Raw genomic sequence first — 15,401 nt, 5'->3', positions numbered from 1 at the left:
TGGAGAATCGAATCTATTCAAAGTCAATTAAAACTCAACCCTTTCGAGTTAAATTAACAAAGATTGCCGGGTACGAGAAGAATGGGTGGCATCCCGTACAAAACAAAAAGGCGAAAGCGAAGGCATTGCTTGGACCAACATTAAAGAACTTATTCAGAGTCATCCAGACACTAAAGTACGATTCGATCTATTTGCTCTGGGTATGTATGGTATGGTCATCTTCCCAAAATATTGGGATATGTTGAAGCTGCAGTGGTAGATTTGTTTGAACAGCTACCGAAAAGATTAATCCTGCTTCTGCAATTCTAGCAGAGACCTTCAGATCGTTAAATGCTTGTAGAAAGCTAGGAGGTGGACGATTCTCAGGGTACCCAGTTGTTATATGTTTGGGTCCGTAGCCATTTCTGGAAGACAGAAAAGGTTTCATACCGACGCTTTAATACGGATTACTCACCATTAAAAATTTCTGGAGCAAGAATGGCCGAAAGAAATTAAGAAAGATATGTGGATTAATGCTTTCGAAATCTGCAAAGCAATGACATTGTTTGGCGAGCCCCGTGGCAAATCCAAAGGGAATTCTTTTACAAATGTGGTGATTACAATTGGATAATGCTGCTCGGATTATGGGGAGGAATTGGATATGCACCACTTTCTGGTCATAAGAGTATGAAGGTCGTCAATTTGTACCTGTCACCGCTGGATTACATTCATCTGAGTTCGCATTCCACAGAAAAATTATAAAAGAAATATCATGGAAGCTGTTACGGCTTGGAAAACACTTTTTGTATCCGAGCTAAACAGCAAAAGAAATGCTAACTCCTGATTATGAGGAATGGAGAGCTGTCAGGAAAAATGAAAATATCCTACCAGATCAAAATGAGGATATCTCTATGGAAGATCGTATTAAGTGGTTCCATCAGAGATTGAAATCTGAGAGCTGAGTTTGAAGCAGAAAGAGAAGGCTGGTCAAGAGAATTAGAGCAAATGAGACGAGATAAAGCTATGTTGGTGTTGATATTGACTTTCATTCATCACAATGTGCAATGTTGAGAGAACAAAGAAAAAGTTGATGGTGAATTTAGAGCATTAAAGAAAAAATTACCAAGAGTTATATAAATCCCGGAAAGCATCAGGACCAAGCCAATCAACAGTACAGATGAGCAGAGAATTGAACCATCGAGAAAAGTCGAGTTGAAGATCTGAAAGGAAAGATAGCCGTCTACTCAAAAGCCTTGAAAGGAAAGCAAAAAATGGAAGATTTTGAGGTTGACAGAAGAGAGCGAATTATAAAACACAAAGCTGAAACACCGCGAAATCATGAATGAAATGCAAAGAGAAAGGGATCGAGCCAAAGATTTAGAAGAGATGAAAAATGACATCTTTGATAAATTTGAAGGTGAGAAAAATATCATGTTCAAAGGATTTGAATCTGAATGAACCAGTTGATTGCCGAACTTGAAGTCAGGGGCCAAAAGATTGAAGAGTTAATTGAAAAAGAAAAATGGGAGTTGGAAAGAAAGAATTTCAACACCAAACTTGAGGTAGAGCAAGAAGTGGCTAGCAATTGGATGCAAAGATGCAGAACAAGAATGTTCAAATCCAGAAGATCAAAGAACGCAAGAAGCACGAACAAAACTTGAAGAAGATCTGGATCAGTCTAGACAAAAACTCAGAGTTTAACGCTTACATTTGCAACTTGAAGAATTATTTCAAGAAAAGGTTCGTCTAGGACCTAATGATCTCAAAGAAAGTAATGAGGAGGCTTCACTGCAAAGACACATTAGAGATCTTGAAAAAATTCTGCCAATTGTCAAGTCAGAATCACTGAATTAGAGCAAACTCTTGAAGGAACTAATGAGCAATGGCAAAAGTTAACTAATTTCTATGTAGAAAGAAGTGAAGAAAGAAGTAATATGGTATTCGAGGCCATGGTACAAATGAGTGAAGTTGCTAGATGTGTCGGGGAACTAGCTGTTGAAGCTGAAATAATTGAGCATCACGTTGATCCAGTTTCTAAATTTGGAAAGAAGGTGTCATGGTTAATGAAAGAAATTATAGAGTTAATAGGAAAGCTACGCCTTTATCTGGTTATGAACTATTATAAAGAAACTTTTGTATGCCGATGAAAGTTGTTCTATGACAGTTAACTTTTTGGGATCAATACCTTTTTGCATACATGCATTTTGCATACATTCATTATTCATTCATGATTTTCTTTATGGATTTTTTTATTTTATTAAGATAAAATTCATTAATTAAAATTTGAAAAAAAATATATCAAAAGATTTTTCAATCGCAGTTATTCTGGCCAAAAGAGAAATACAACATACGGTACTAGACAAGCTACTAAGAGAATTATGGAGGATAAAATACAACGTATTGAGGAACAGCATAATAAAGAACAAGCAGAAATGAGAATAAAGCTAGAGAAAATTGAAGCCAGTATTGCAAATTCACAAGACAGTATGATGCATAAATTAGAGGACATGTTTAAAAGGCAGGCTATCATTGGAAAAATGCATGAAAATCCTGTATCTTTCGACCAAGAACCTATGTATCCTCTAGGTTTTCCACCAGAACCAATTTATCACTCTGGTACTACACCTATACAAATTAATGCTCGCACTTCAGCATTTCAAGAAGCCAAATCACATGAAAATCGACAAGTGGAGCTGCATCTTCAAGCAAAAATCCACTTATATCAGATGTGAAGATAGGATTTAATACTGAGCATTTAATCCCAGATTTGAATGAGCTGAATGAGAAAGAAAAAGTAAATGAAGAATTGACCAGACAGATCAAGAGCTTAGAAGAACGAATGAAATCTGTGGAAATAACTGAATCATTCTATGGGTTTGACGCTAGTGAGTTGAGTTTGGTTCCAGACCTAATCCTCCCCATCAAGTTCAAAGCTCCCGAATTTGATAGATATGACGGTACTACATGCCCTTCATCCCACATCACTATGTTTTGTCGCAGAATGGCAGGATATGTGAAAGACGAGAAATTGTTAATTCACTACTTTCAAGATAGTTTGACATGACCAGCTTTAAAATGGTATACTCAATTGACCAAAGCCAACATTAGATCCTGGAAAGATCTGGCTAAAGCATTCCTAGAGCAGTACCGCCACGTAACAGACATGGTCCCTGATAGATGACTCTCCAAATTTGGAGAAAAAGAATAACGAAACGTTCAGACAGTATGCCCAGAGATGGCGTGACACAGCAGCCCAAGTTCAACCACCTTTGTCAGAAAAAGAGGCCACAGTAATATTTGTCCATACATTGAAAGCTCCTTATTTAAATCATCTAATGGGGAATGCAACCAGAAATTTTGCAGATTTGGTCATTTTTGGAGAACTCATTGAAAATGTCTTGAAAAGTGGCAAAATTGAATCAAATGAGGGGTCTAGTTCCAAAGACCTATGTACCGGAAAAAGAGAATGAAGTCAACAATGCAAACTCTTACAACAAGGATTCATCGAAAAGTGTTACAATAACCCAGCCAAGGGTTAAGAAAGAGGAAACAAACACTAATCGAGCAGAGTCCAGAGGATCTCGAAAGGAAAATGAAAGGTTGTCTTTTACACCTTTACCAGTACCATATGCTGAGATCTATGATTCGCTGTTAAAAGCAGATGTCATACGGCCCTATCCTTTGGTTCTCATGCAATCACCATTCCCTCCTTGGTATGATATAAAGGCACACTGTGTTTACCATGAAGGAATTATGGGTCATTCTATTGAAAACTGTTTGGCATTCAAAAGGGTGGTTCAAAATTTGATCAACACTGGAAAGTTGGAATTCAATTCACCATCTACATCAAATCATCCATTGCCAAATCATGGAGATAAAAATGTGAATGCAATTCAGGAAGAGAACAGAAAGAAAGCAAAAACTGACATTTCTGAAATTAAATCTCCTTTTGTTTAGGTATTCCAACAACTCTCTTTAGCCGGTATAATTCCACAACAATTCAGGCCAAAACATAATGAAGGCAAGAATTATTGTGAATATCATCAAGAGAAGGGGTATGAAATTCAACTATGTTTTGAGTTTAGGGATTTGGTGCAAAAATTAATGAATAGCAGAGAGATAGAATTCTTTGAAGAAGAACCAAGGAAAAAAGAAGATGATGTTTGCTCATCAGAGGATTCTAAACCTAGTTAAAGAACAAATGATCCTGTGATCATTAATGTAAAATCATCTACGGTGATTCCTGTACCAATAAAGCCGAAAGTAGTTATCACCACTCCTCTACCATTTCCATACAAAGAACCGCAGGGTACCTTGGAATTATACTACCAATGTTTCAATGGTAGGAGGATCTGTTTCTCTAGAAAAAAGAAGAGAAAATACAGAGTTTGGGAACATCGACATCTGAAGCAGTGAGTGAAGTCGTTCTTTACAAGAAGTGGGAGATGTTACTCTCCCGAAACATCAATGCCTCGAACAAGTGAAACAAAAGGAAAAACCATGGTAATACCTCAGAAGGTATTTGATGATGAATCCCCTCCAGCATTCAATGAGCTTGTGACAGAAAAACAAGCTCAAGAACTTTTGAAATTCCTGAAGCATAGTGAGTATAGTGTGGTTGAACAACTACACAAACAACAAGCGAGAATTTCTATTCTTGATCTATTGATGAATTCAGAAGCACATAGAAATGCTTTGATGAAAATGCTCAATCAAACATTTATCCCTGAGGATATATCCCTCAATAAACTTGACAGAATTGTGGGACATATAGCCGCTGACAATTACATAACGTTCACGGATGATGAAATACCTGAAGGCGGAATGGGGTCAGTAAAAGCTTTGAATATCATGACACAATGTCATGGTCATGTGTTGCCAGGAGTATTGATTGACAATGGATCCACTCTCAACTTGATGCCTCTAGTCACACTTCAAAGAATGCCTGTGGATAAATCACACATGAAGAGCTATCAGAATGTAGTACGAGCCTTTGATGGTATCAAAAAGAGGTGCTTGGGAAAATGGAAATACCGTTGTTAATCGGACCAGTCGTGTACAATATTGACTTTGTGGTGATGGACATCCACCCTACATATAATTGTTTATTAGGGAGGCCATGGATTCATTCAGCAGGAGCCGTTCCTTCTTCATTACATCAGAAATTGAAATTTGTTGTTGATGGACAACTAATATGTGTTGGAGCTGAAGAAGAAATCATTGCGTCTGTAACAAGTGATGTTCCATATATTGAAACCAATGATGCTCTTGAATGTTCTTTCCGAGCTCTTGAATTTGTCAATGCAACCTTTATTGCAGAAGGAAGCAAAATTCCATATCCCAGATTATCTGATTGTACCAAGATGACGTTACGACAAACTTTAGGCATCGGAGCTAAAGCTGGGAAAGGTTTAGGAAAGAATCTTCAAGGGATTTCAGTTCTGTAAGTATAAAGATGAAGAAAGATCGTTTTGGGCTTGGATTAAGCCCAATTTTCAGCAAAGAACAAAGAGATGAAAAGAAGATGTGAAGACAGAAAAGCAAGGTTGAAAGGGAAAGAAATCCTTTGGGAACACATGTTTTTCCCACAGTTGAAGACCACATTCAGATCAGGGGGAACAATTAATGTAGAACAACAGCTTGTTGAAGCCTTTAAAGAAGAAAAGTTGACGAAAGATCAAAACATAGTTGAAGAAGCTATGAATGGATTATTTATCAACATGATCATGAATGACAACAAGACTGGCAAATACTTGGATAGGATTCGCCCATGTTTTCCTGGAGAAACACTCAACAATTGGACCACTGAAGACCTTCCTATAGTTTTTAATATTGACGCAGAGTAATATTCAGAACTAATCTTTATGTTTAGCTCAAAAGTATGAAAAATTTTTGTTATCTTGTAAAGAAAATTAGGTTAAATATAAGAAATTTTCTTTAAAATTTTCAGATGGCAATCATTCTTTACATTTTCTTACATTTTTACATTTATTTCATAAATTTACTATATTCTTTCAGAAATGTGTCCGACTTAAATTTGCAGGTATCACCATGTTAATAGCATGTTTATTCCTAAATTTAATCAAGAGATACATTTAGAGTAGCCCATATGTCTGGAAGAAATCAATGGGTGTGAGGATGAACTAGAATGTGCAGTTCCTACTGAATTATTAAGATTGGTAGAAAAAGAAGATAAACAAATTCTACCTCACAAAGAAGAGATTGAAACTGTGAATCTGGGAATAGATGAAGAAATAAAAGAGGTGAAAATTGGTACTACTCTGACCATCCATATAAAACAAGAATTGATAAATCTCCTTCAAGAGTTCAATGATATCTTCGCCTGGTCTTATCAAGATATGCCTGGTTTGAGCACAGATATAGTAATGCACAAACTTCCAATCAATCCAGAATATAAACCGGTCCAACAAAAACTCAGACGAATGAGACCAGAAATGTTGTTGCAGATCAAAGAGGAAGTGATGAAACAGATCAATGCAGGTTTCCTACAGGCAGCTAAATACCCAGAATGGGTAGCTAACATTGTTCCCGTACCGAAGAAAAATGGAAAAGTTTGAATGTGTGTGGATTACAGAGATCTCAACAAAGCTAGTCCGAAAGATAGCTTTCCATTACCCCACATAGACACATTGGTAGACAATACTGCAGGACACGCATGGTTTTCATTCATGGATGGCTTTTCAGGATATAATCAGATAAAAATGAATCCTGAAGACATGGAAAAAACAACATTTATAACCATGTGGGGCACATTCTACTATAAAGTGATGCCATTTGGATTGAAAAATGCAGGGGCAACGTATCAAAGAGCCATGGTAACTTTGTTTCATGACATGATGCACAAAGAGATTGAAGTATACGTGGATGACATGATTGCCAAATCCCGAACTGAAGAAGAACATATTCAAAATCTGAGAAAGCTTTTCCAGAGATTGAGGAAGTATCAATTAAAGTTCAACCCCGTAAATGCACTTTTGGGGTAACTTCGGGAAACTTTGGGATTTGTGGTAAGCAAAAAAGGAATCGAGATTGATCCAGATAAAGTAAAAGCAATTCAAGATCTTCCACCACCCAATACAAAAAAGAAGTTCGAGGCTTTTTGGGAAGATTAAATTATATATCTCGGTTCATTTCTCAATTAACTGACAAATGTGATCCAGTGTTCAAATTACTTCGAAAGAACAATCCTGAAGTCTGGAATGAAGAATGTCAAGAAACTTTGGATATTATTAAGAAATATTTATCCAATGCCCCAATTTTAGTATCACCAATGCCTGATAGACCATTAATTCTCTACTTGACGGTCTTTGAAAATTCAATGGGATGCGTACTGGGACAGCATGATGAATCTGGAAGGAAAGAAAAAGCTATTTATTATCTGAGTAAGAAATTTACTGATTGTGAAATTCGATATCCACCAATACAAAAATTATGTTGTGCCTTGGTGTGGACTACTCGAAGACTCAGACAATATATGTTATACCATACTACTTGGTTGATATCAAAACTTGATCCTTTGAAATTCTTAATGGAATCACCAGCTTTGAAAGGCAGAATGGCTAGATGGCAGATGTTATTATCTGAGTTTGATATTGTATATGTCAACCAAAAAGCGATAAAAGGAAGTGTCATAGCTGATTTTCTGGCCAGTCGTGTATCAAATGATTATCAGCCTTTGAGTTTCAATTTTCCCGATGAAGATTTGTTGTGCATATCCATGAATAAAAGTCAGAACAAATGATGCATATGCATCTTGGAAGCTTTACTTTGACGGAGCATCCAATGCTTTGGGACGAGGAATCGGAGCAGTGTTAATTTCTCCAGAAAATATTTATTATCCCTTTACAAGTAGACTGGAGTTCTTTTGCACCAATAACATGGCGGAATACGAAGCTTGTGTCATGGGATTGAAAGCAGCTATAGAAAGAAAAATCAAATGTCTCAAAATATATGGAGATTCATCGTTAGTGGTGTATCAATTGCGAGGAGAATGGGAAACAAAAGATCCCAAATTGTTGGAATACCAAAATTTTACCCTCGAATTAGTGAAAGAATTTGAGAGAGTTACCTTCAATTATCTCCCTCGAGAAGAAAATCAAATGGCAGATGCTTTGGCTACATTAGCTGCTATGTTTCAGGCAACTAAGAAAGTTGATATGATGCCAATCAAAATGCAAGTATATGAAATTCCTGCACTGTTATAGTGTGGAAGAAGAGGTAGATGGTAAACCATGGTATCATGATATTCTGCAATATATCAAAAATCAAAGTTATCCACAAAATGCATCTGAAATTGATAAAGAACCTTGAGAAGAATGGTTGTGGATATTTTCTTGATGGAGAGATTATGTATAGAAGAAGCAATGATCAAATGCTATTGAGATGTTTAAATACCAGCGAAGCTAGAAGCATCATTGAAGAAGTACACAGTGGAATATGTGGAACACATGCAAATGGTCTTTCCATGGCCAGAAAAATAATGAGATATGGATTCTATTGGGCTACCATGCACACAGATTGCATTGATTATGCAAGGAAATGTCATAAATGTCAGATATATATAGAAAAAATTCATGTACCCCCATCTCCTTTACATGTAATGACAGCACCCTGGCCGTTTTCTATGTGGGGAATAGATGTCATTGGAGCAATCACACCAAAAGCATCGAATGGACATTGCTTCATCCTTGTGGCAATTGATTATTTTACCAAATAGGTTGAAGCTGCTTTATATGCCAATATTAAGAGGTCCACAGTCTGCAAATTCATAAAGAAAGAGATAGTTTGCCGGTATGGCCTACCAGAAAGGATCATTACAGATAATGCTCTGAACTTGAACAACAAAATGATGACCGAACTTTGTGCACAGTTCAAGATCAAACATGCAAACTCAGTGGCATATCGTCCAAAGATGAATGGGGCAGTTGAAGCAGCAAATAAGAACATCAAGAGAATCATTACAAAGACCACTGAAACTTACAAAGATTGGCACGAGAAGTTACCTTTTGCTCTATATGCATACCGAACTACTGTTCGAACATCTACTAGGGCAACGCCTTTTTCTTTAGTCTATGGGATGGAAGCAGTCTTACCAATTGAAGTTGAGATTCCATCGCTTCGAATTTTGAGAGAAACAAAATTGGATGAATCTGAATGGATCCAAGCTAGATTTGATCAATTGAACCTTATTGAGGAGAAAAGATTGAAGCTATTTGCCATGGACAATGTATCAGAAACGGATGATGAAGTCTCATGACAAAAAAGTACATCCAAGAGAATTCCAAGAGGGTGATCTAGTACTAAAAAGATTTTGCCTATACATAAAGATTTCCGTGGGAAATGGATGCCTAATTGGGAAGGACCATACGTTGTGAAAAAGGCCTTTTTCCGGAGGAGCGTTGATCTTGGCATAAATGGATGGAAAATTCTGAGAAATCCAATAAACTCGGATTCTGTCAAGAAATATTATGCTTGAAGAAAAGAAAAAAAGAAAAAAAAAAGAAAAAAAAAAAAAGAAAAAGAAAAAGGGGGGTCAAGGTGAAAACCCGCAAAGGGTATCTTGTAACCAAAGGAAGGATTTGAGTTGAAAACCTGAAAGGGCGGCTCAAATGCATGTTGATATTAGGCATCTGGCAATTGAACTTTCTTAAGATTTTGACAGTTTGGGAGAAACTTCACATCTACAAGCATTTTGACAACGTTTGAGATCTTCCAGACAAAAGTTTACATCATTACTCTAAATTGTGTCAATTTGATTAATTTAGAAATACTTATGCTAATAATTTGTTGAGTCATTTAAATTTTTATCATTCTTATGCTTGTCATAACTTTGAATACAATTCTATCTATTTCAAGTTCAATTTATTTGAGATTCAATTTATTTTCAAAAATTCAATTTATTCTTTTATGGATTAACATAATTTTGAAATAAGTTAAAGATTTCTGAATATCACTTTATGTTAATACTTTTAAAGGCATGAAATACAATGATTCAAAAAGAATGGGGTATATTGGAGCAGTAGAAAAGATAGTTCGTTGTAGCAATCATTACAAGTAAATACACCAACAAAAATCTAGTTCATCATGATGATGTTTATTGCTTCCATTAAGATTGTTACACGGGATGCTACCGACAACAAGGTCGAATTCGACAAATCTACTCATCAATTGCTCCAATCGATCATCATTCAGTTCTTGCACATCTACTTTCAAAAGTATGCCAATACAGTAAAAGGCAACTTCTACATCATTGATCCCAGAGAAAAGAGACAGGACATTGATACCACCATGGAACATGTCTCTATACAGATCATTGTGTATGGTTTTTAGGGAAACCTAGAAGCATTTCCACCTCATCAGATCCAAGTGGAGCAACTTTATTCCTTCCAACCCATACTAGATTCCATTTTCAGCACTCATCAAGAACATACTTCTGGACACTCGAATGTGACTCATTGTCATAAGCTTCAAGAGCCTTACAGATCCTTTCTGTCAATTTGGCACTTCCTGTGCATGTTTATAAACAGTTCAACTTTGTTCTTGGATCCCAGGAAGGCCATCATTTCTTTGTCAATGGAAAAGCATCAGCACATGGAGGAAGCAGAATAAGAGAAAATATGTTCTTAATTGGCAGAATTATGAATATAGCCCTTTTCAGTGTAGTAGCATGAAAATGCTTCGAATCTACAAATTCTGGCTTACATCGAATAAGTATGTGATATCCCAGTCCAAACATTAACTGGAACAAATGCCATGTGCTCATAGCATCTTCTGGAAGTGTTCTTTGAGTTATCTGATCTGGTTTGGTAAAATCAATCATTGAATTTGGAAGAGTAATGTGCTCATAGCATCTTCTGGAAGTGTTCTTTGAGTTATCTGATCTGGTTTGGTAAAATCAAACATTGAATTTGGAAGAATAATGTGCTCATAGCATCTTCTGGAAGTGTTCTTTGAGTTATCTGATCTGGTTTGGTAAAATCAATCATTGAATTTGGAAGAGGAATGTGCTCATTGCATCTTCTGGAAGTGTTCTTTGAGTTATCTGATCTGGTTTGGTATGAACCACAGAACCAGTTATTGAATTTGGAAGAGGAATGTGCTAATAGCATCTTCTGGAAGTGTTCTTTAAGTTCTCTGATTTGGTTTGATATAAAACCCAGAACCAATATTTGGAATTAAAAGATGAATTGCATGATCATATTCATTAAGAAGTTTCTTTTAAAGCTTCTTTTGCTTATTCCTTTCCCAAAAATCATAGCCCAAGTTTCGCCTTTTCTTGTAATTGGGATAATTGCATAATGGCTTCCCATCTTTTACCGGAAGAAATGTGTCAGTAACCTTAGCCATTTGAGCAGCACATATAAAATTTGTCAATTTTACAATTGATGAATCTGGACCACATCTCTCCATGGCTATTGAAGCTTCAGCCTCTGAGAATCCCATTTTTGTCAAGTATAACAGTTTATTCTCCTCATCAGAATCAGAATTAAAGATTCCTCGGTATTAAAAGAACTATCGATATCTGTGAAATCATCTTGAAAGATCACTTCATAATCAGATGAGTTGTTATCAGAATCAGAATTCAAGATTTCTCGGTATTAAAAGAACTATCGATATCTGTGAAATCATCTTGAAAGATCACTTCATAATCAGATGAGTTGTTATCAGAATTAACATGTTGCATGAATGCAAGCTTTTCAAGAGCCTATACTATTGAGTTTTATTCTCAAGAGGTTTTGTGACATTATATCTACATCTACATTTGTCAAAGATGATAGATTCTCTGATTTGAAGAAGAAAGATTTATTGGGTTTCTACAACTGAAGAAATATTCAGTTCACAAATCTGAAATCAAATAATTTAACAATCATGCATCATATTTAGGTGTTTGCAAAAATAGGTGCATTTTCATTCATTTTCATCCATGTTGAATTTTTTACAGGAATTTCAAAGATTTTAGCAAAGATTTAAATCCATCATTCAATGGATCAACAGTGTCAGTTAGAGTTCATAATGAGAAGAACTCATCTGAAGAGAGAAGAAGAAGTTCATAATAAGAAGAACGAACTCATCTGAAGAGAGAAGAAGAAGTTCATAATAAGAAGAACTTGTTCAACTTTTGCTCAAATCCATCACTTGATGGATTAGCTTTGCCAGAGAAAGTTCATAATAAGAAGAACGAACTCATCTGAAGAGAGAAGAAGAAGTTCATAATAAGAAGAACTTGTTCAACTTTTGCTCAAATCCATCACTTGATGGATTAGCTTTGCCAGAGAAAGTTCATAATAAGAAGAACTCATCTGAAGAAGGAAGAAGAAATTCATAATGAGAAGAATTTGTTCAACCTTTTGCTCAAATCCATCACTTGATGGATTAGCTTTGCCAGAGAAAGTTCATAATGAGAAGAACTCATCTGAAGAAGGAAGAAGAAATTCATAATGAGAAGAATTTGTTCAACCTTTTGCTCAAATCCATCATTTGATGGATCAGCTTTTCCAGGTAGAGTTCATAATGAGAAGAACTCATTACTTGAAGGAGGAAGAAGAAATTCATAATGAGAAGAATTTGTTCAACCTTATGCTCAAATCCATCACTTGATGGATCAGCTTTTCCAGTTAGAGTTCATAATGAGAAGAATTCATCTGAAGAAGGAAGAAAAAGTTCATAATGAGAAGAACTTGTTTAACCTTTTGTTCAAATTCATCACTTGATGGATCAACATTTCCAGAGAAAGTTCATAATAAGAAGAACTTATTTGAAGAGGAAGAAGAAGTTCACAATGAAAAGAGCTTGTTCAACCTTTTGCATAATTCTATCACAGAAGCAGATAGATTAGCATAAACCTTTACAGAGAAAGTTCATAATAAGAAGAACTCATATGAAAAAGAAATAAGAAGTTCAAAATAAGAAGAACTTATTCAACCTTTTGAATGACTCTATCATAGAGGGAAATAGGTCAACATCATCCCCAGTGGAAAAGTTCGTAATGAGAAGAGCTAATCCCAAAGAAGAATTATTTCAACATTCCCATCATAATCAAGGGAAGCCAAATGAAAAAAAATTATTATCTTTTTCGTCTTTGCTCTATTCTTGTCAACACATGGATGAGCAAAGAGGGGCAGCTGTAGACATCAATTTTTTTATTTTATTTATTTTAAAATTTTTATTATTATTATTATTATTATTATTATATATATTATTTATTAATATTACAAAACCCAAATTGAGGCCCAATTACAAACTTGGTGGCCCATATCCAGAACCCTAAACCAGCCCTATCCAGAAACCCTAAACCAGATTAGGGTTTCCCTCTTCTCCCAGCCGCCTCAGCTTGCCACCGTTGGATCTTGCCAGATCCAACGGTCCAGAAATACCCAACAAGGAAACCCTAGGGTATCATAACCCTAGGGACACGTCCCAGCTGCCAGTGCCACGCCACGGCGCCGCCGCCTCGTTGAAGAATCCAGAAGCTTTGCTGCTTCAACACCCGCCGCCCACGTCGCAAGCTCTAAGGGTGAGTCACCACATAGCTCGGTGACTCACCGAACTCCACCTTTCGGACCGGTCCGAGACAGACGCCGGTGATGGCTATAAAGCCATCACCCAACCTGCAAAGAAAAAGGGACCCCCAGCAAAAAACAGAGAACAAAAAAAAGGGAAAGAAGAGAAGCTTACCGAGGAAGCCACGACCGCCGGACCTCACCAAAACCTTCGAAAACCGAAGGTATATTTCTTAGATTTACTCCGATCGGGAGCCGTTTAAAAGAAAAGACCATCGGAACCGTCATTAGGACGGTCCGATCTATGTTTTAGTATAAAAAAAATTTTATTCCGGCCACCGAAGGCGGTGGCCGGCAGCGAAAGAACGTCGGCGAGCGGCTGCGGCCGGATAGCTTCTCTCTGTTTTAGATAGAAGCGAGAGAATTTTCTCTCTCTCAGAGAAGAGAGAGAGATGGAAGAAATGAGAAATGAAGCTGGCCCTTCGGGCCAGCTGATTTTGGCTTTAAATAGCCCTTCCCGAACGACGTCGTTTCGGGGAGGGCTATTTATGTAATTAAATAATAGTTAAATCCTTTCCGCAGTCAGCCTAATTTGTAAACTTTACATTTTAGTCACTAAATCAATTTATAATCCTTTTAATTCGGTTCTTTAATGTTAATTTTATTTATTTTAGTCCTTTGTATTAAAATAATATATTTAGGGTAAATAACAGATTTAGTCCTATAATTTTAATAATTAATATTTTAATCTGAATAGTATGTTTTAATTTATTTTATTCTAATATCCGAATTTTATATAATTTTATTTTAGTCACTAAATTAATAAATAAGAAAATAGCATTTTTAATCCCTATAATTTTGATTAATTATGAATTAGGTATTTAATTTTAATTTTACTATAATTTAGTCACTAATTTTAAATCTTTTCATTTATTTTACTGCTTTTAAAATATATAGTTCTAATTGTATTTTTATGGTTTTAATTTTACTTGTTTATATTTAAATATTTTTATTATATTATGTAGTCATAAATATATACAATAAATAATAATTTATATATTTTTTTAATAAATTATTTTAATATTTATTTGTCAATATCAAAGAAAAGGGCAGTCTTAATACAACTGTATGTCCTATTTTGGTATTTTAAAATTAAATATTATAAAAAATTATTATTTAATTTTATTCAAATTAATATTTATTAATATCAAAGAAAAGAGCTGTCTTAAGGCACCTAGAAGTCCTTTTCCGATATTTTTAAATATTTTTTAATTTTGAAATAATAGGATTATAAATTAAATATATATTAAATTTTTAAATTTTTAATAATAGAGACAATTTATAATTAAAAAGTACCAATTTTGGGCGTTGTAGGGGTGCTAATCATTCCCTAAACGTAACCGACCACGAATCCCTTTTTATTATTAAAAAGAACGAATTTTTGTTTATAAACGCAGACCAGTTCATTTTTTAATTGATGTTTTCTTAAAACTCTTTTAAAAAAATAATTTTTAGGTATTCGACCTACCTGACCCAAAAGGCCGATGGCGACTCCCAAATTATTTGCAAAAACCATTTATTCACATCAATTTTCCCGCCAAATAAATATTTCGTACCCAGACGAAAACCGATTACGACACATTTCATTGTTGAAGTAGGTTGGTTCATGCACGAGCTATTATAAATTAAATTAAAAAATTAAATAACTTGAAATTCGTTATAAAGGCATGAAGGTTTTTAATATAACTCATCTTATAATCATGACAAACTTTACTTGTACTGTAGCATTTTTCGCAGTTTATAAGATAAACTCTATGATATCCTATTTTGCCAAATAATATTGGCGCCATCAGTTTTCCTAATTTTGTCGTACTTATTGTCCATAAATTATGCTCTACTTCT

The sequence above is a fragment of the Hibiscus syriacus genome, unplaced genomic scaffold (assembly GCF_006381635.1).
Source record: "Hibiscus syriacus cultivar Baekdansim isolate YM2019G1 unplaced genomic scaffold, ASM638163v2 tig00111254_pilon, whole genome shotgun sequence".
Taxonomy (NCBI): domain Eukaryota; kingdom Viridiplantae; phylum Streptophyta; class Magnoliopsida; order Malvales; family Malvaceae; genus Hibiscus; species Hibiscus syriacus.
The sequence above is the reverse complement of the archived record's forward strand: the minus strand, read 5'-3'. Positions refer to the sequence as shown.